Genomic DNA, 22,653 nt, shown 5'->3' on the forward strand with positions numbered 1-22,653 from the left:
TTGACTGAATATTAATTTAATGAATTCCCCTTTAGCAAAACACCATGGGTGATTTTTGTTTACATTCGACAATCCTGAAAATCCAAAATGCATAATAATTTCAATTTTTCTGTCCAACTTCCCCAACATAGGCCTGTAAGTGAGAACAGTCTTACAAACACACTTCTAAAGTGTGGCCGCATGTAATTGATGCTTGGGTTTTTGGGCTGGGGGAGAAGTGCTTGCAAAAGTGAGACCTCGTGTATCCAACATTGTAGACCAAACTGCTGGTCCTTTTAAACGTGCAGGAAAATCAAAATTGCACAACACTGCATATGTGAATTGATTTCGTCCATTGAAGAGTGATGATTATTCCTTGAATTGAATCTGAAAAAAGTATTGAGATTTGTGTTTTCCCAACCAATTTATGTGATTTATTTATGCAAAAAGAAGTTTAATTGTGAGCCACAGAGAAGTTACTGTGTGTAGTTTTAATGTGATCTCCATTACCTGTAATTCAAATGTATGTAAATATATTTTCTATACACCAGCCTGGTTCCTGGCACATTGGTGGCACAGGGGGAGGGATTCAAGGGGCATGGTATGAGTCTGAAATAGGGCTCAACATAGAATCCACTAAACAGTTTGTTGTGTGGCAGCTTGATTGGGGAGGGAATGAACTCCCCATGTTCAGAGTGGCCTCTCAATAAACAGTTACAGCTGCATTGTTACCAACAGTACTGGAGCGGCACTAGGAGTACTCCCTCCTAAATTTGATAAAGTTCTGTAAAAACACTGTGACATGGTGACATGGTTATGACACGAAGCTTTGCCTGAGGCTCATCCCTGCCCCAGGACCCATCTCTTCTCCCAGGGTTATCCATGCCGGATGGTCCACCCCTTCTCTAAGTTCTTTCCCTAAACCAATGCACATTCCTGTTCTGTGTTGCATCCCTGCCAGAGGGTCAAATCTTTCCCTGAGGTCTGTCCCTAACCTAATGCACTTTCGAGCTCTGATGCATTCCTGCTGGAGGGACCACGCCTTCCCTAAGGTCCGTCCCTCACCCATGTACATTCCTGCTCTGAGGTGCATCCCTGCTGGAGGGACCACTCCTTCTCTAAGGTCCGTCGCTAACCCGTGCACCTTCCTGCTCTGAGGTGCATCCCTGCTGGAGGGACCACACCTTCCCTAGGGTCCATCCCTAACCCGTGCACCTTCCTGCTCTGAGGTGCATCCCTGCTGGAGGGACCACACCTTCCCTAGGGCCCATCCCTAAACCGTGCACATTCCTGCTCTGAGGTGCATCCCTGCTGGAGGGACCACACCTTCCATAGGGTCCATCCCTAACCCGTGCACATTCCTGCTCCGAGGTGCATCCCTGCTGGAGGGACCACACCTTCCCTAGGGTCCATCCTCAACCCGTGCACATTCCCGCTCCGAGGTGCATCCCTGCTGGAGGGACCGCACCTTCCCTAGGGTCCATCCCTAACCCGTGCACATTCCCGCTCCGAGGTGCATCCCTGCTGGAGGGACCGCACCTTCCCTAGGGTCCATCCCTAACCCGTGCACATTCCTGCTCCGAGGTGCATCCCTGCTGGAGGGACCGCACCTTCCCTAGGGTCCATCCCTAACCCGTGCACATTCCTGCTCCGAGGTGCATCCCTGCTGGAGGGACCGCACCTTCCCTAGGGTCCATCCCCAACCCGTGCACATTCCTGCTCCGAGGTGCATCCCTGCTGGAGGGACCGCACCTTCCCTAGGGTCCATCCCTAACCCGTGCACATTCCTGCTCCGAGGTGCATCCCTGCTGGAGGGACCGCACCTTCCCTAGGGTCCATCCCTAACCCGTGCACATTCCTGCTCCGAGGTGCATCCCTGCTGGAGGGACCACACCTTCCCTAGGGTCCATCCCTAACCCATGCACATTCCTGCTCCGAGACAGAAGCCTTCCGGAGGGACCACACCTACCCTGATGTCTGTCCTGAACACAATGCACGTTCTTGCTACGAGACTCATTCCTGATGTGATGTCAGTGACTGATCCGAGGTCATTCCCTGTTCCCAGGCACATCACTGGCTAAAGACAACGGGCCTCATTACGACCCTGGCGGAGTGGGTTTACGCCAGCGTTATTCGCGGCGGACCCGTCCGCCCTACTACGAGTTCCCGTAGCGCCATGGAGCGTTTTCCGCCTGGTTTTTCCGGGCGGAGAAATCCATGGCGCTACGGGACCTTGTTGTTAATTACGCCACCGTATTTTACGGTGGCGTAATTAACGCCTTCCCCACTCCCATTATACCCTATGGGGCAAAAATGGGAATGGGGAAGGGTAAAATGGGGAATGGGGATTTACCGCCCCGCCAAGGTCGGAATGGGGCGGAAAATCCGCCAACCCCCATGGCGCTATCGGCAGCTTTCCGCCGTGCTCCATGGTGCATTTTGCACCGCGATTTCCGCCAGGGTCGTAATGAGGCCCAACATCTTCTCCTCCCCATAACTGTCTGTGTGGTGTTGGAGTGAGTATAAAACGGGAACAGACACCCTATGAAAAGAGGACATAGCAAGAAACATTATCATATCATGTGGCCATGAATAAGTCAATCAGATGGAGAAAATCTCCAGTGGACTGATAAATAACCTCTCTAGCAGGCTACAGTTGAACATTCACCCCACCTTTTAACCAATACACAAGCCAACGCACCACACCTGTTGCCTGTAAATGCGCCCTTTAGTGAATACATTGGGAGCAACTCGCGCAATTCATGCAAAGTGCTCAAACAGCTTCTTGGGATGGTGTTCACCAAGGCGCAATAAAAGATGGACAGATGGATGGATGGATAGATAGATAGAGAGAAATGCTTATGGCAATTTTGATGCCGATGAGTAAAGGACCACAAATGTTGTACGATGTCGCCAACGTTTTTTTTTTCCTTCTAGAGACATATACTGGAACGCAAGAACACCAAAACTAAAGAAAGGAACCTCGCCAAGCGCGCCATGCAGTTAGAGGTTACTGCAGTGTGTGCGCTCCAGGGCACTGCAGACTTCCGTTGAAGGAGTTTTGATATATTCTTTCAAACTGGGTGAAAAGAATGTAATTGGGTAGCTGGCGTCCAGATAGCGAGAGCACGAAGTAACAGACTCCGGGACCCAGCGAATCTGGCTCTGAAATGGCGGCCCGCCGTTAGCGCATCTGACTCGCAGTCACTGTGGGTGGTCGCAGGTCCTGCTCTACGAGCACCGGGCCCGTGCTCTGCGCGCTGCGTGGAGCTTGTATGTGAACAGAACCGGAGGCAGCCGAAAGCCGCACGTCATGGTAAAGGGTTCACGCAAATCACCGACCTGCGACAGCGCAGCGCGCATACTCCGCGCATGCACTGCGCATACGGTTACACAAGTGATTTGGCGCATTATAAAAGCATATTAACAGAAAAGGCAAAGAGCAGCCGCACCCTAGGGAACTAGAATAATAAATGTAAGGAACATGGTCCGCAGCCGAAGGCTAAGCTCAGTGTTTCCAGGATGTGTGCCACTGTGATTTGCATGACGCACCACTGCACAATCAATGAAATTCAGACAGGGAAAGAACTAGGTTAACTTCTTCTTGCATAAAGCTTCACTGCAAAGCAGAACAGCGACTTGGTGCTTTTAAAAAATAAAATAATAATAACTTGCACATTTCATGAAAAAACTTAAGTTGAAAGTATTCTAAGGTTGCATCACAAAACATAACATGTCACAAAATGTGACACCTAAGGTCAGCTGTGCATCCTTGGCAGCATAAGGCCATCCTCGTGACCGTAAACATGACGTCAGAATTGATGTCATTGATGACTTCGCTAATGACACATATGCCATCGTGGTGAGTGGAGGAGCAGGTGAGTGAGTGGGGGGATTATGTGGTGGGGGGGAATCTGGAGGAGTGGCATAGAGAGTGGATGGGTGAGTCAGTGGTATGGGGGAATTAAAGGATGACTGGTCAGTGGGTGACTGAGCGCTAGGATTGGCAGCAAAAGAACTGACGGGGATGTGTAAAATGGGAACCCAGTATTTCCATTGATATGCCATCAATGATGATATATGTAGTGGGAGTGATGACCATAGCAATATCAGATGTTTATATAGAGCTTCTTTTCAGATTCCTCCTGCTTCTAAACGCTGTCACTTCTTATCGTTTCTGTGAGGTCATGAGCAGTGCATTGATGCGAGGTTCACTTTACTAGGTAGACATGTAATAATAATTAGGTGCTGTGCTGTCACTCCGCCGTCCTCTCAAATAAAGTGTTCTCGTGCACTACATACACAAATGTCTATAGGGCTTCTATAGGGTGGCTCATTCAGTGCTTTAAATGGGCCGTCAGTACCTGCACTTCTTATTTTTTAGCATTTGAGTAGCTCCACTTCTCAACGCCTGAAAGAGAGTACCGGTACTCAACTATGTTGCAAGGTGAAAATGAAAGCTTTTCATTTAATTGCATTACAACTTAAAGGACTACGCTCTTGCAGCCTTTGCTGGGGAAAGCAGCGCCCTGCCCCTCCGCCTCTCTCCCCCACCCGCAGTGCCCATAGTGTCTCCTTCAGGGCCCACCCTGCAGAACCAAAGGAGAGACAAACGTGCTTCTACTGTGCTCTCTGCACAATAGACCCGGAACACGGTTTCTCCAAGTGGGCTTCGCCTGTGACCATCGGTGCCCTTTGATGGAACAGGGATCGATTTGGAAAGCCTGAGAATTTACTTTTTAAAGATATTTCTTTGGTATTAGCAGGGCCTATTCTTGTTTAGGTAATTGGAGTTCTGATGGAACGTTTTCGACTGAAAACTCACACACAGCCCCAGTTACCTACTGCATTTCTTATCAGGCAATGAAAGGCAACATAAATCTCTCCTTCTACAGCTCAATTTACAGCTATGATTTCTGCCAGTGTGATACGCAAAAAAAAGTCTCATGTAATATAGATATTCAAACTTGCATAACAACAAACTGGAAGTTTGTGTGAAAGGATCTCAGATACACTGCTTTACCAAATTGTGTGTTGCTTGGCACACAATTTAATCTCACTAGGCATTGCCTGCAAACAGAGTGTGCCTAAAAGGGACCTGTTCCCATGGTGCCAGTCCGAACTGCCAGCGCTGAAAGTGCTGTGCCGGAAAGTCCAGCTTCGTAGCTTGGTGAGTACCTGCACTTCTTTTTTTCCATTGAAAGCACTGCGCTCATGACTGCCTCCCCTGCGGCTCCCAGTGCCGGGAACGCAGGTGTCTGCGCACTGCCCCATCTACGACACTACACCTGAAGGTAGCCTGATCCTGCACTTTCATATATGGAAAAAACATTATAAAAGACGATAAACATGAAGTGTAATGAACAGCGCTCACTGCCAAATGTACTAACACACACTGTGGCAATCCATGAAATACCTCCCCTGAAGGCACAGGGCCTATAGACAACAAAGAGACGCGGGCACAGGAAGTGAGGACGGAAAGATAGACAGGTGGCTGGATGAATAGATAGGTAGGTAGATAGATAGGTAGGTAGATAGATATATTCAGAGGACAGATATCTTATGACGTAGGGCCACTCAATTAATGAGCACAGTCTATACAACGATAAGGATATAGATACAAAACCTACTGTATGTTACCACTTGAGGTCACATCATGTGTATGACGGTAACGGTAAAAACGTGTGGTATTTTAAATACCTAATTAAAAAAATTACTGATTACGAGTAGAGTTAGTGACAACATGAGGTACATAGAAAGTACTGTTTGTGTAATATAGCCCATATGCATCCCATGTAGCCGTTTCTATGTACCCCACACCTTAAACAAACTGCGCCAGTGGTATTTTAAAAATAGGAGTAATTTAATTAAACGCGTGTTTAGCGTGCACGCATATTCGTAATAAGGCCCCACGTCATTCCTAATTCAGCACACTGCTTAGAGCGGCTGCTAGGAGGGCCGTGGCAGGACCCCCTCGAGCATGTATGTTATTGCACTTCCTCGACTGCCCATCGGACGTAGCAATCGTTTCATCGGCTGGCACATGCATCCAGGCCTGTTACGCTCCAGGCGCATCTCCGCAGCAGGCGCATTGACCAACTGATCTGTGGCCCACGTGCTGGGATACTTATAACAGAAAACATCACGATATTGTATTTGCACCTCGGGGTCCGCAGGTGTGCCCGCAGAATGGGCTCTTACGAAGAAAGACCCGGCACACACATGCACAGCGTGCGTCTGCACACACGTGTCCGTGCCATGTATGCGGCTTCCTCACCATTTAGTGCATTCACGCTGCTCTCCATCCCAAGCTGGCATGTGGCTGGCCAATAAAGAGCACTTACCTCCTGGGCCACTATGCTGGAGATGCGCACCGCCCTCTTCACCCTGGTGCCCCGGCGGCCCCCAGACCCTTCCTGCTGCAGCCCCTCCACCCGGTTCAGGGACATGGCAGCCTCCTGGCCGAACCCCGCCAGCAGCCGGGGCAGCCTGGTGCGCTGGGGGGGCGCGCTCTGTGGGGGTCTCCAGGGCGCTCCTACAGGATAGACCTTCTGGGATGGTGGGCGTCCTCCTCGGGATGGTGTCCGAGACCTCCCGCCTTCACCTATCTGGGGCAGCCAGGTCGGGCGCTTGCAGTGTTTTGGGGTCTCCAGCACCTCCGCCCCGGCAGCAGAGCCTCTCACGAGCGCACCCTACTCCCCCCCGTGGGTCCGCCTGGGCGGCGGGGCGCCCGGCCCGTCATGTTCTCTGACAGGATTTTCTGTCAGGCAGTGAAGCGGCGCTGCGCGAGCGCCTGGCGCGTGTCCAGCCGCGGGGATTCCCGCCACCACCTCCCCGCAGCCCGCCGCCTCCTCAGCGTTCCGGCACAAGGGGGGCTGTCTTTCGGGGCGGCGAGGGGGGGGGGCGTGGGGGGGGTGCCTCGGCGAAGTGAGGCACGCCTCGGAGCGTGCACCGGTACCTCGGAGGGGGCGGGCTCCCAGGGTCTGCCCCAGAGAGGATGCCCGCGACGCCCACTTGGTTCGCTGCAGGTCCAGGCAGGTGACAGGGAATCCCCCTGCCCAGCACCGGCGTCGGGAGCCTGGGGCTTCCCTGGTGGAGGGAGCGGCGGGGCCGGGGAGACGGAGCCTTCTTGAATCAAAGCCCGGCTGTCAGCAGACACTGGAGGCGTCCTGGAGCGGGCAGAGTGCGAGCAAACCCTCAAAAGCCCGGCGAAGGGGATGCACGGTGGTGTGCGTTAAGGTTGCCTGGCAGGTCCGTGCCTCCCCAGCTGCTGCTGCCTCCTCATTCCCCGGTGTATAGGGCCGCCCACACCAATGTCCAACCTGGGGCTCCTCTGACCCCTGCAAGCAGCCACTTCTGCCTCTTCCACACTAAGCCCTCTACCTCATCAACACTACTGCCTCACCCACCCTGCATCTTCTACCACATATGCCCTGCCTTCTCCATCCTGCTTTCTCAACTACACCTACTCCTCTTCCTGTACGCTTCCATCCCTTATCTCATCACCCCCTCCTCCTCTAATACGTATTCTCTCCCAACTCTACTCTACGTCATATGCCAGACTGGCAGATCTCACACGCTCCCTCTTTTAGCGCCTGTATTCCTGCTCCTCATCTCTCCCTTGTCCTATAGACACTTTCATTAGCTCACTCTTTAACTTCCTTCCTTCCTTCCTTCCTTCCTTCCTTCCTTCCTTCCTTCCTTCCTTCCTTCCTTCCTTCCTTCCTTCCTTCCTTCCTTCCTTCCTTCCTTCCTTCCTTCCTTCCTTCCTTCCTTCCTTCCTTCCTTCCTTCCTTCCTTCCTTCCTTCCTTCCTTCCTTCCTTCCTTCCTTCCTTCCCTCCCTCCCTCCTTTCCCTTTGCCTCACCCTGTGCCCTCTCTGCTGTCCTCTCATTCTCGTCCGTTGCAGACGCCTCTTCCCCCATCACTCTCTCCCTCCCTCATTCATTCTTTCGCTCGCTTTCACTTCTCACCTCTTTCGACACGGTACTAATATCTTAGTTTACGCTCTCCTTTCCGTCCTTGCTCTCTCCCTCACTTAATTCACAATTACCTCTCTCTTTCCATCGGCTTCACCCCCTTCACGGCTTCACTGCGTCCTAAAAATAACTCATAGTAGCGCTAGGAATCACATTTTAGTTTGTTTCGCAGCACTCTATGTAGAATGCGGTGCCGAGTTTATTGACCTGTCATCCACTCTCATACCTCTTGTGTACTCCCCCTTCCTAATTTCTTCAAGTTACAAACTCCAGCAACACCTCCCCTCTTCACATTGTGTTTCCTTCGCTTTTCCCGTCTACGTCTTCTCCCTCTCTACTGTCACACTTCTCACCCTTTCTACACTTCTCCCTCATTCTTTCTCTCCCTCTCTGCCACCACTCGTCCCCTTACATGTACATGTTGCCTCTACCCTCGGGAGGGCCATGGGAGGATAGCTCAGGGGCAACACACTCGCCCCCAAAGCAAGACAAGGTAGAACACCGCAGGTTCAATCCCAGGTCTGTGCTTATGAACCTCTGGGTATTACGCGTGTTATTATTGCAATTATCCCATTCTCTTCTTTCTCGTCATTCCCTTTCGTCTGCACACGTCTTCGTTTTTTTAAACAAACCTGCCCATGCCCAGTGTGCTTCCAAGGCCCTGTCGCTCTGTCAATGCCAGTAGTTCTCCTTTTATGTCCCACCACACCACCCTCACCTCATCGCACTACCTGTACTAGGTCTACAGCTCTATCTTGCTCTTTGCTACCCACCCCTCCTTCACCGTTACCCATAGCTCACCCCCTCCCTAACCTGCCCTTAACGGTCCCCTCCCCATCGGTTCCATGTTGTAAAATCGCTGCAAAAATTGCCTTTTACACAAAAAATCGCAGAAAAATGGCTGTGGTGTTGCCACCGCAATTCATGTAATGGATGCGGGGGACACCCCGCAACCCCCACTCCCCTTACATGGCATAATGTGGTACTCCTTTACTGAGTCAAACCACAGCATTTTTCCCGCAATTTTTTGTACAGATGACTTTTTTGCTGCAATTTTATTACTGCATACCCTCTCCATCGCCATTATTACTTTAGGGTCTCCAACTGTCCCACCCTCTCCCCTCACAATCTCACATCCACTCTCTATCCCCTCTATTCCTGCACTTCTCCCGCTCCCACGCCCCAATATCAGCTCCCTTTCTCAACTCATATGCCCCCATAGCTTTCTACTACTCTTCCCCATGACATCCTTCTATCCCTCTCTTCTACTATTCGATCTCGCCCTTTCTACCCTGCGTCCCCTTTCTCTCCCTCCACTCTTTACACTTCCCCACTTTTTTTTACGTACATCTCCATCTCTTGCCTTTGCATCGCTCCCCAATACGCTCCCTCTCTACACCCTCCCCCTCCCCAGCCGCAGCTGTGGCCCTCCCTCCATCCCTGCTCCACCCCTCTCTTGCCAAGTGATGTATCTGCTCTGTTTAATTGCCGGTGGCAGCTGGATGCTGCGCTCAGTTCAGATGCTGCGAGACTTAATTAATCTCCCACAGCACAAACAGTTATGCATTCAGTGTACACACACACACACACACCGAGCTGCGCAGCAACGCACGGGCGCAACAGCGGTCTGTCCACGCACAGGTTTTCACACACTCGCACACACCATGCTCCCCCCCCATGCCCAGATCCAAGGTCAGGGCTCCCACTTCTTCCAGCACTGCCTCTGCTTGGCTGGCACACGAACATGGCAGGGCGGGCAGCAGGGGAGTTGCTAGATCTGGAAAAGACCCGGGGCTAAGCTGATGTCGGAACTATTGGGACTGGGGGCTAGCCAGTGTTTTGGCTGTAGCTCCTGAGATTCTATCCGGGGCTACAACCAAAAGATCAGGGGCTATAGCCCCCTTAGCCCCCCCCTAGCAACGCCCCTGGCGGGCAGAGAAGGCACGGTGAGAGGGAACGAAAGAGTTAAAGTGGAGAGAAACGAGAGGACAGAAGGAGGTGAAGATGGGACAATGATTGAAAGATCACGAGCAAAGAATGGGTAAGAGACGGAGAGGCGTGGGAGGGAAGGGGTGAGAAAAAAGGGAGAGAGAATATGAATGAGAGAGTTGGAGGTGACACATTTGAGGAGTGTGAGAAAAGATTTGGAGAGAGGCGTACGAGGAGCAAGAATGGTTACAGTCAAGAGTGGCATCGGAAGGGGATCCAGTGTGAGAAATGCATCTGGCTGGACAGAGGCTGGACTTTGACAATAAACTTAACTCCAGACGAGCTGCCGCCATGTTCGCGGACATTAACAGGTCATCCAGCCGCATGCTCCTATCGTGGAATCTTGTGATGAGAAAAAAAGAAGTGCAGATACTCACCGAGATACTGAGCCTGACATTCCAGTGCAGCGCTTTAAGGGCCGGCCGTTTAAACACAGCACCTTGGCCACAGGTCTCTTTTAGGCATAGCTTGTTTGCAGGCAATGCCCATGTGGATTAAATAATGTGCCATGGAGCACACACCTTGGTATAGCAGAGCATCTGAAATACGTTCACACAATCTTCGGTTTGTTGTTATGCATTGTGTTAAGAACATTTGAATATCTAAATTAAATGAGACTTTCCTTTTTGCATATCAAACTAGCAAATAATCATAACTAAGCTTTAGAAGGGGAGTTTTATTATTGCTCACTTTCATTCCATAATCAAGCAATAAGCCCCGAGCCACGGGGGCATTACTGAGTCAGGTAATGCCCCAAAGCCCATAGTTATAAATTAACGAGGACCCCGGGGCATTACCTAACTCGTTAATGCCCCTGCACTGAGGGGCTTATTGCTATTAGTACCCCGGCCTGCAAGACCGCGGTACTAATAGCATTCTTTTTCTGTTCCGAAATGCTGCAGTGCTTCTGAACAGGAAAAAAAAATAATACTAAAAAAAAAATGGCAGCCGGGGAAGGGAAAACAGAGTCTGTTTTCCCTTTCCATGGCGGTCATCAGGAGCAGACACACTGAGGACAGAAGTGTTCCCAGCGTGTTGACTCCCGAAAAAGAAGGTAAGTGGGGCTGGGAGGGCGGGGAGCAGATTGTTTTCTGGGGATGGGGGAGGAAGAAAGAAAACACTTACCTGAATCCTCGGCCGGGGAGGACGGCAACCTCCGCTGTGTGGAGGCTCGGAGCAGGGATTGCCCCGTTTCAAGCCTTCTCATTGGCTGAGGGGCTGTCACGCCCCCCGCCGGAAACAAAGGAAAGGAATCCCGGCAAGGGATTCCCAGGCGGGTAAAGCCCTGGCAAGGGAAAATCAGATTGTTTGTTACATTCTGATTGTCACTCGCCGGGTACTAATAAGGAATTCACTAGGTAACTGGAAGTTTTCAGTCGAAAATGTTCCATCACAGCTTCAGTTACGTAAACATTTACATATTAGAATAGGCACTGCTAATAACAAAGAAACATCTTAAAATGTAATTTCCCAGCCTTTCAAGAATCTATCCCTGCTCTATCAAAGGACACCAATGGTAACAGGCGAAGCCCACTTAGCAAAACAGTGTTCTGCACCTGGTGCTCTGAGAGCACAGTAGCTGCATATTTGTCTCTCCTTTTGTTCGGCAGGGTGGTCCCTGAAGGAGATATTATGGGCACTGCGGGTGGTGGAGAGAGGCGGAGGGGGAGGGTGCTGCTTTCCCAGGCAAAGCTGCAGAAGCCTAGTCCTTTAAGTTGCGATCAAGTGAAATTAAAAGATTTCATTTTCACCTTGCAAAATAGTTAACTTCTCTCTTTCAGGCGTTGACAAGTGCAGATGCTGAAATGCTAAAAAATAAGACAAGCAGGTACTGAGGGCCGGTTGGGACCATCCCATTTAAAGCACTGCAGTGGTCATAATACCGTAACCCTGTCAAGTGGGCTGCGACTGCAGAGATCAGGAAGCACAGGTTTTTACATAGGTAAAGTTTAAAGTACTCAAGGACCAGGTATTTAAAAATACAAGCATCGGCAGCGCCAACTGCTTGGGCTTTTGTGTAGGCATAGGAAAGGAACTTTCCAGGTACTGGCGCATTAGTATTAACTGGCCATTGATGGTAGCAGGTGCAAAAAGGTAGGATTGCCTTGGCATTTAATAGCAGTGCCTGACAAATGCTTAACACTTATAGACAGGCCAAAACTGTTGGCTTTGTCATTGTTTTTAATAGGACTACAGTAAATGATACGCTTAGTCCTTACAGATCGAGTGGTTAAAGGCATACCTTAGGGTCAATTTGGGGCGCAGTTGCATATAGACGCCTTAGATTCAGCATTGTTGAGTGACCTGGCAGGAATCCAGACTTATCAAGATGGATCCATGACAATATTTGAGACATCTGACGGTCGGGTAGAGTCTTATAGAAGATCTTGGTATCTAGATTTATTAGCGATCCAGGCCTGTAAGAGGCGCAATCAGTGGGATCTTTTTCCCCATCTTCAAAATGAGGGTACTCAGGGCTTCACACATAGTAGAAGGGAGAGAGTCTTGCTAAACAGCTTCTGGCCAAACCATCAACAAGTGCAGAGCCGCTTTAGGAACAGATTCTTTACAAATTCAGCCATTAGATGGTACGATCCCAGTGCTTTAGAGGTGGCAAGTGTTGCGATGGGATGCATTATATCTTTTGTTGTGATCGGGGTATTTAGGAGTTCTAAGGCATTCTGGCTTAGTTTGGGCATAAGTATGCCACATAAGTATGCTTGTAGTTCTATATGGGTTTGTGTATCCCTCCTAGCGTACAGTTTCTCATAATAAGTGTGGAACGAGCTCACTATGGCACCCGGATCTGGCATGAGTCTCTCCTCATCATTCAGCAAAATTGGTCACCGCCGGGGACCCCACCAGGCTTGCCAATCGTTCCGGAGAGACGATCAGGTCTGTGGTGTTTGCCATGTAGCTACAGGCTCCTGTGTCACCGGACAATCCAAAACCAGATTAAGGGAACCCTCTGGTCCATCCCTGCAGTTCCACTGATTCTGGAAAATCTGCAGTCATTAATTCATGCCATTCAGCTCTGTCCTTACACCCCTTCATTTGAAGCTGAGAGTCAAGCAGCCATCTTGGAAGCATGCTCACGAGCACCCCCCATTTAGTATCTATTTTTATAGACATTTTATTTTTTAAGTTTAAAATTCTTTAAATTATTATTTTTATATTTTTGGAATGTTTATTACTCAGCTTTAAGTTTATATTGTAAATAGTGTCTTGTTATTCCCCCCTTTTGTGCAAAATGTATGACATTCTGCTGGTGTACCTGAGGGAAAAAGTAGAAGTAATCCAAAGAACAACATACACCAGCCTTCCTTTGTCCGCCTTTCCTTTTCAGGGGCAAGTCTTTCTTAACCCAGTGTTTCCCTTCTTAGGGGATTCAGGGAATCCATCCCATCCCAACATTTGCCTTTTTTCCGTCCCTTGTCAACTTCCAAGCGAGGCCCACCAAGGTGATCTGGAACTCAGGTAAGCAGGAGTTAGAGACAGGTAAGAGGCGGGTCAAGTTTGACTGTAAGTGATATAACAGTCTACGGTTGTACCCACCTATATTTTTCGCCCAATAAGTGTGTCGTAATGATATTCCTGCTACAATTATGCATTTAATTTATTGGGTAATATTGATTGATAACATATAGTCTGTTCAGCATGGCTGACATATTTTTCATTCATACCACACCTAAAAACACATCCCCATTTTAACTCTGCTCGCCACACTTGTTTGGGCCCCATGACTCATGCATGTGGTATTAACTCATGCGGTCGGCCCACATATTCACTTACCATGCCCATGTCGCCTTTTGGACCACTGAATCCATCTCTCAATTCCGGTGTTTTCTATGTTTGCCCCTACACGGTCCTCCCACGTCATATGCTTGTAGGGTCAACTCCAGATGGCGAGTTCTTCTTCCAACCCTAGGGTCACCGCACTTCCTTGACTGCCCAGATGGCCATGCCAACCCTTTCATATCCTACAGATCTGTCTAAGGTTTCCTCACAAGAGCTTCCTCAGGCTTTGGCAGCAACTGGCTGCCTATGCCACATGTGCCTCCCATAGGTTCGTTGCACCTTTTAAAAATGTATTTATGTATGACATAATGTATTTATTATGTTATTTACAGTATGGTGTGGCGTCAGTCAGTTCCAGCCGATACTTAGTGATCTGATTTGCACACCTCTCTGCCCGGGGGACTTTGGCAGGTATTGGTTGCTTATCTGTACTCTGTTCTGGGTCTGCTCTGCCCATCAGGCAACTGTTGGTACTAGGTGCATTTGTGGTCATGTTTCAGTTCACTGCTCCAACAAAGCCTGGGTCCGCTCTTTCCCACACAGGGGACTATTCTGGGTGTGTCCTGACATTATCTCATCTCTCAGTACTCGATGTTCCTAGCACGATTGAGCTTAGGGAATAGCAGATTTCATAAGTGCTAACGCGTTGTGTTCACAACGTACTTCAATCCAAACCGTACCTTTCCATAACGTTGTCTAACATGTATGGCATCTATGCTTGTTAGAAAGGGTATAAAAAGGAGGCAGGGCTGAAGGCTTCAGTCTAGCCAGTTTACTATATGCAGATGGAATATGCTTTGAAAATAACAGATACAACACTTGATCTTGGCCAACATCCACACATCCAAACCCAGAGGCTGTCTGAATGAGTGTATATTGTTCATGGCTACAAACATTGTAATATTAGGGAAAGAGTTGTGGTAAATGAAATGAGTACTGAGGACAGCGTGCATTATATACTTAGTAATTCAAGCCTATAACTCTATCATTACAGATTTATTTGTCTTATATAAAAGACTTGTGGTAATTTGTATGTTCCCAAAATGCTCTTCAATGTAATGGAAAGCAGCAATGAACACTCATTGGTGCTATTTGTCCTCTTTCCCATTGTCATAGGCATATTTCAAAAGAGTTTGTATGGTTATGCTAGGTTCAGATTTTATGCATTGCTCTTTGATACAAGTGTAACACACCTATTATAACTACATTATAAACTGGAAGCAGTCATCAAAAATGTGCACTGTACAATTTAAAAAAGAGCAAGCCTAAAATGCTAGTACAATTAAATAATTTCCTTTTTTATTTGACAGCTTTTTTGCAAAGAAAATACACCATTTTGACTCTTAAAAAGCACTTCCTTCTTGAAAGGGGTCACACTCGGTTTAAAACCAATGACCTATTTCTTAGTGTGCACCAAGGCTATGTTTAATTTTGCATGTTGAACATTAATTGTGTGATAGTGCTGCTGATAGAGCATGTTTCATACAGTATGCACAAAGATGAATAAGTTACGAAACATAGAAAATAACAAACACCATTATTCACTCTGCAGCCTGGTCCACTGGTCCCTTACATGGCCCGCCAGACATCCAGCACCCATATCTGCATCCATTCTACCCAGCCAGTGTGGACAATGCATCCGCAGTGTGATTGTCACATTCCCGCAGGACACATGCAATGACAATATATCTCTCAAAATAAAAGGCTGGTCTTAACCTGGGGGGATCCCTGTGTCACTGCTTCTGTCATTATACTTCTGAACCATAAACAAATACCACCCCTTGTCCTCCTCCCTCAAGATATCTTTGTGTATCCTTAAGTGCCGCCGCTGTCCACAGTGACTGGGGTGGCTCTGTCACATGTGCATCTGATATATCACCCCAAGAGAGACCCAGACCCAGCGAGAGAAAGTAATAGAGAAGGCATGCGAGACACAGAGATGCACAGAGAGAGCGGAAGTGAGGGATTGTGTGAGAGAGAGAGAGAGAGAGGTTAGGAGGGGGAGGGGGAGAGAGATGGAGAGAAGGTTAGAGAGAGAGAGACAGAGGCGGGGTGAGCAAGGGAGATAGATGGAGAGAGAGTGAGAGAGAGAGAGGGTGCGAGAGAGAGGGTTGGAGAGCGAGAGAGAGAGAGAGAAAGAGAGAACAAGACACATAAGATAATCAAGAACAGCTAGTACACTTTCCCCATTCTATTTCATATCACAGCAAACTAAATGCAGGGTCAAGCAAGGAGAGAAGAGGCCTCAAGCATGTGCAAAGGAAGTGTCCAATGCTAGCTCACTGGTACAAGTCAATGTCAAGGAGCGCAGCTACATGCTTCAAGGGCAAAAGGTTACTGGAGGAAAGCAAGATAAAGTATCTAATGCTTGCAGTTTTGATCATTCCAGTGTTCATGAAACTGCAATTTACCAGAAGTATGAACGACTTTTTAAAAGGTTTTTTTTGAATGCTGAAAAATACTTTTCACTATTCAGTTATGTATGTATGACATATTGAGAGTATATTTTACATCGTTGTTAGCATGCAGCACATGCACATCTATAGAATGTAAAGAGTAAAACGGGTGCATTTTGATAAAGTTTGATTGCCACTTTCATTACGATTAAAGTCAAAGCTCCGATGTTAGGCTCCCAACTTCCACAAAACAGCACTTATCTTTTGGACATGTAAGGGGTCACTAGTTAGGAGCCCACTAGACGTTACTGTTACTGATAGCCACCTCTTATATAATAAAAATAATGAAATATAACAAGTATTTATTATTTTACACAGTATTCTGCAAGGCCCTGCTCAGCTGCTTTGAAACACAGATGTGAAGAATGTGTTGCGTGTTCCCATGGAGGTCATTTCACCAAAATGCCAGGGGTAGCGGAAGTGACATCACATGACCCTTGACCTCATTTGACCTCACCCCCAAAGTTATGTTATGGCCATTTATAGAGCGCACGGTCGCCCGTAGGTATCATGGCGCTAGAGAGGTAAGTGGCCACCCACAGAACAGTACAACTTAGCCATGATTGCTAACAGCTCAGAACAGGTGAGTTTTTAATGCTTTCCAAAAAGCTAGATGGCTTGATAACAATTTCATAAAAAGTGGAAGAGTATTCCACAATTTAGCAGCTGCAATCGAAAAGGCACGTCCCCTCACCCTAGTGAGGCGAAAAGAAGTCACACGCAGCATGCCTGCCGCCGCTGACCGCAAGGGGCGATTCGGAACATTGCGCTCAAACCTGGTGCACAAGTACTCTGCTCCCTGATCTTGTAAAGCACGATGAACAATGCAAAGAGCTTTAAATCAGATGCGCGGAGCCACTGGGAGCCAATGAAGGGAACACAATGCTGGGGATATACGGGACCCATAGGGGGAACCGGTTGCCATCTTGGCTGCCAGATTCTGGAGACATTGTAGTCAGCGAACCAACCCCTTGGGCTGCGCAAGTACAGAGAGTTGCAATAGTCCAGCCTACTCAGAATCACAGCGCCACCACTGGGGGGCGTAGCATTGTTGGAATCAGATGGAGTACCTTTCTTAAGATTTTCAGTTGGAAATGCCCCATCGGACGGTATACCGCAGATAACGGGGCAGCCATAGACAAATTGGCTGACATAATTACTCCAAGATATTTAACCTTAGTCGAAGGTACAGGAAGCAAACCCAAGGAAGAAGGCCAGAAAGAAGAGATTCAGAGCATGGGATCAGGAGGAGAGCTCACCACCAACACCTCAATTTTGTCCCCATTCAGTTTCAACCAGTTGTGTCACATCCACTCACCCACGGCTGTCAGGCACTTATGCAGGCACGCCGATGCATCAGACTGATCCAGATCAAGTCGGATCAGAAACTGGTTATCGTCGGCGTACGAATAGCCCCTGATACCGAAGGAGCGGATAAGGCGCAACAACAGAAACATATACATGTTGAAAAGAATGGGGGACAGAGCAGAACCCTGAGGAACACCACAGCTAAGGTGACACGGCTTGGACGTGAACAGGGAAGAGAAAGAGTTTGGGATCTATCGGCCAAAAAGGAGCCGAGCGAGGCCAGAACCTGAACCGAGACACCAATCTGGCCCAGGCGGGAGAGCAGGGTGGCATGATCCACGGTGTTGAACGCTGCTGACAGATCTAAAAGAATCAGGGTGCCAACAACCCCCTGTCAACCAGCCTGGACATATCGTCCTGCACTGAGACAAGGACACTCTCCGTGCCCCTGCCAGGATGAAAACCAGACTGGGCTGGGTCAAGCATCCTGGAAGATTCCAGAGAAGAAGTGATATCGAGGGAAGCAATGGAACACAACCTTTCGCCCATTGACAAAACAGGAAGTGGAATCACATAGCATTGTTCCTAAGTACACTACAAAAAATATGGTTATGATATCACTATAATGTGATATACATTTCATACAAGAATGGATCACCATATGCATCGTTAAGATCAGTGTGTATAGGCCCACATTACCAAATTACTGTGAACGCAAGCAGACGTCGATGGTCAAATAATAATGATGTATTATTATAGAACTTATGCTTAAGCGCGTTATATAGAACAAATATACATACAATATCACCCAACCTGTGTTGGTACTCATTTATCGACCTCAGAAGGATGAAAGGCTGAGTTGAAGTTTTTAAAAACAGACTAAATCAGTGACTCACCCCTTGAAGTGTGCCTGAAATAAACCTTTAATGAGTATTGTGTAAAATTCCAGAAAGGCACATTGGGCCTTATCACGACTTGGGCGGTAACGCCGGCGGTATTACCGCTGGTGGTATTAGCCCTACCGGCGAACTCCCCGGGGCTGATAGCGCCGGATCACGAGTTCGGCGGTAATGTTAATCCCCATTCCCCATTGAGCCCATTCGGGAATGACCCATTCCCCATTGGGTTCAATGGGGAAATTTTGCGCTAAGGCGGATTTCCCGCCGGTGGTATGAGCGTGAATTTTTGGCGGATTTCCCCCCAGCTAAGAGCTGGGGCGAAATCCGCCGAAGTCCTGATTTGGCAGACCCTTAAATCTGGCGGTAATAGTGCCACTGCCGGATTTAAGGGTTACCGCCAAAGTCGTGAAGAGGACCATTATTTGGTATTCCTATTCTGTCTTATTTAGGGTCACTGCTAAAATTGTTAGACTTGTGGGACCTCTGTTCCTTCTTTTTTTTTAAGAGGCCTGAACAAACAAGCCAGACACTCCAGAAGCAAAGAGCCACATTGCGCTGGCCACAACCCAGGAGCTTCCATACAACCCCCTTTTTTTTAGGGGTAGCAAGGGAGAAGTGCAACTCCAGGCAACCCCTAAATGACATCCCTGCATGGTCCACATTTCAAGTTCATCAACTTGATATCGATCCAAGAGGATCAGTTAACATTCTCACTTTTGACCCTCCCTAAAGTCTGGAGGGTGAACCGAGGCAAGTGCTGAGGATAGACAGAAGCTGGGGGGGATTCAGTGTGGGAGGTCAGGGCCCCGGCAGTGGATATGGGCCCTGAACACTAAACAAGCATCTTACACACAGACAATCTCGGTTCCGACCATCCTGGGAAACAGAAATAGTCATTGTAGGCATGAAGGTAGACCTCCTCCCACTCTATCGCATGTGTCAACTGGAAACCCGAATATTGCATGAACTGTTGATTCTCGGGACAACTTAAAAAAGTTGGTGGAGGTGACAAATGTTATTGAAATTGACATGATCCATCCTGTTTTGATTGGCTCCACTATCTCATTAGTCAAGAAAGTGCCTTGTAACATCCACACGGTTCCTCGCCGTCCCCAAAGGGCAACATGTGTCATCAAGCATTTTCACAGACGATCACGCAGCCTGGAGTACCATTTAGCTATATGTCAATCAAACACACATATCCACAATGCACTTCAAAATCATGGCAACACCTCTGGAGGTCTTCCGATCATCTGTGCCTAGATGAAGGAGAACCGCCTACGCTTGAATGGATCTAAAGTGTGACTATGGCAACGGGAAATAAAATTGAGATTCTCCTGTTTCATTGGCCACAAGGTCTGGGAGCAACGCCCAAAATCAATGAAACTGGGTAGAAATCGCAGTTTCCTGTTTGACTCGGACATATTCTAAAATGCAGATCTCAGGCATGAGGAAAAATTCCAGTTTGTGGCTCACGGTGCTCATAAGGGTGTTTCTGCTTCTGCAGATGGACAGCGCAGGAGACTTCACTAGTTCTCCCTATATTATCCTGACTGGGTTACTGTAACAGCCTACGTTCATTCCCCCTAAAAAAAGCCCCAATAACAGCCCTTGAGAATATAAACCCAGGCACATAGACTGCCAGAACAGGAATAAAAGTGCACAGTGGCACAAACGTGGAAGTGCTTCAACAGCACTATGTGGAACAACTCCTTGTGTACTCTCAGAAGAGACTATTCAAGTGTAAATTTCCTCAGGTAACGCAACTATACAATGCATTCCAGACACAACTCGAGATCAGTAAAGGCGAGACTCATCTTCCACTCTGATTTAGGATGAAAGAAACATGGAGGCAGTCTCACTAAGTCTTCAGGGGGCAGATGAAAGCACGCCTGCTTCCTCGCAGTTTCTCTGCTGCATTGACCTGTTCCCTCTTCTTTTATAAGCCTGGGTCAGCGGCTGGTTTTCTACGTTGGCTCAGGACTGGATCCCCCAGTGTATGATTTCTTGTACATGCCCTGATTTGGGGGCTTTTGCATAAAAACTTAATGTGACCTTTGAATACATTATTACCTCTCTTTGGGCTTTGGTCAGTCTTAACCTCTTAAGTGCCAGGCTATTATATAAGTCTATGCAAAAAGGACGAGCATACTGGTCCTTGGTGGGTTGGTACCGAATTCTCAACGTGAGAGCGGGCTTCCAGTGCCCTTTTGAATGTACTGGTGTGAGTGGGCACGCCGGCGCGGGGTTCTGCAGAGCTCTGTAGTGCAGAGCCTGTGCATTCTGCCGACCGGAAGGTTCCTGTCTCTGAAACTGAAAGCAAAGTAGCCACATCTGCTGTTCTGCAAACGTTTTTGAAGTTCACTTCACTTTCGGTATGAAAGCTGTTTAAAGTTAAACTGTGAGTTTTTCTTCATAATAACCGTTATCTCCATTTGTTGGTATTAGCATACTTGGAACTGACTTTTTACTTTTGACCCGAATTTTTGTTATAGTTTTTTTGGTCGTTATTCGGTCAAATTGATTATATATATATATATAAGTGGTGGGATAAGGGAATAGGGGTGGGGTAGCCGGGCCTCCCCCCACAATTCCGACCAAAAAAAAGCAAAAGAAATTAGGTCAAATGTGAAAAGGTCCAATATTTTTGACCAAGTAGACCCAAACGGATGTCGTTAACATGATTTAAGAAACATTTGCAAGGGTGATATTTTACATTAACAAAGACTAATTCTTCTGTGGCATTATAGACCTAGGACATCTTTGCAGGTAAAGAGGATTCAATTTCAGCCAGGTAAATACCACCTCTCTGAGTGGCTGGGGTGAGGGTGGGGAGGGGGGCTGAGCCCAGGGAATCCCACTCCATCAGTGAAAGCCACATCGAGTAATGGTCCGGACCACCTAGTCTCCTGTGGCACAGCCTCCTCAGATGAAAGAATGGGGAGTTTTCTGCAAATCACCACATTGTCTAGCAGGTATGTCTCCATCAAAAAGAGGTGCATTACACATACAGGAGAATATGAGAGGATGCAGAAAGGCTCCCCGGGAGGTATCAGGGTCTAACAAACCTTGTAAGGGACTGGGCGATCAAGTACATGGTCTACTATTGCATTCGTTATTTTCTATATTTTAAAAAAAACATTAGTGTGTGTGCTACTATAGGACATTTGCACAGTCTGCGGCACTTGAAACCAATCAGTGGTCAGCATGCACAATTAAACATTGTCTTGGTGCTCACAGAAGAAACAGATTATTGGTTTTATTCTGTGTGTAACCTTTTCTAAGAAACAAAGACAGAGAGAGAGTGAGAGAGAAAAAGAGAGAGAGAGATTTGGTTTGTATTTTCAATAAAAAACATTTAAAAAGCACATTACTTCTTTTTACTAATATTGTAAACTGGCCCGTTAAAAAATGTGACAATGGTAATTTCTAATGATTGCTTAGTCATAATAAGAATGCTACACTTGTACTTAACCAAGCACAATATCTCCACTTACAGTACCCATGCAAATTATTTTCTGATAGAAGTTTATCATTCCAAGTTAACAGTCTGGTACACTTGTATTGTTTTCTTTCTACATAGCAATACGAGAAAGGGGAAAGGGATCATTAGCACTAATGAGGGTTCCTGGCTACTTTGCGTAAAGGCAAAGGGCATTTTGGTAACGTAAGTATGAACACATATCTTTATATTTGACAAATGTGTCTGTAATAAAAGAGTTGTATTTAAATCACTAATTAGTAATGCACACTGGGTTTGGTGCTCATTAAAGTTTTCACAACACTAACCTACTGCAGAATGTTTTGAAGAGAAGCGGATGAATCTCAGGGTAAGGATGCCTGGTTGCATGTCCAGTCTCCAACGTGCAGGCATCCTGAGAGAATTGTATATACAGGATGTCACTATAAAAGGGGATTTTACACTCTGAAATTGAAGGCCACAGAGAGCTTGGTAATGAAAGGTGTTAGGAATTTGTTTCTAGATTCAATATTACAGAATGTTATAAATTACACATTCAGAAAATATAACGTGCATAGGAACACACATTACATTTTTTTCAAATTCAAACAAGTCACCTAGGTGCCAAATGATATTTAGGCAATAAGTCCAGAGCCTGAGGGTTATTACCGCATAAGGTAATGCCCCAGGGCCCACAGTTAGAGGCTCGAGCGCAGCAAGGGCCTTAACGAACGCCCTGGGGGCATTACCTTATGCGGTAATGGCCCGCAGGCGAGGGGCTTATTT

At 47.6% G+C, this 22,653-nt stretch overlaps 1 protein-coding gene across 1 annotated transcript in view; it reads right to left on the reverse strand.

Annotated features, from left to right (window-relative positions):
* The window catches only part of KCNH2 (potassium voltage-gated channel subfamily H member 2), a 1,778,384-nt gene that overhangs the window by 584,222 nt on the left and 1,171,509 nt on the right, over positions 1 to 22,653 (reverse strand). The gene's annotated exons all lie outside the window — the stretch shown is intronic.

Source organism: Ambystoma mexicanum, chromosome 2p, assembly GCF_040938575.1.
Source record: "Ambystoma mexicanum isolate Mex_15411 chromosome 2p, UKY_AmexF1_1, whole genome shotgun sequence".
Lineage (NCBI taxonomy): Eukaryota > Metazoa > Chordata > Amphibia > Caudata > Ambystomatidae > Ambystoma > Ambystoma mexicanum.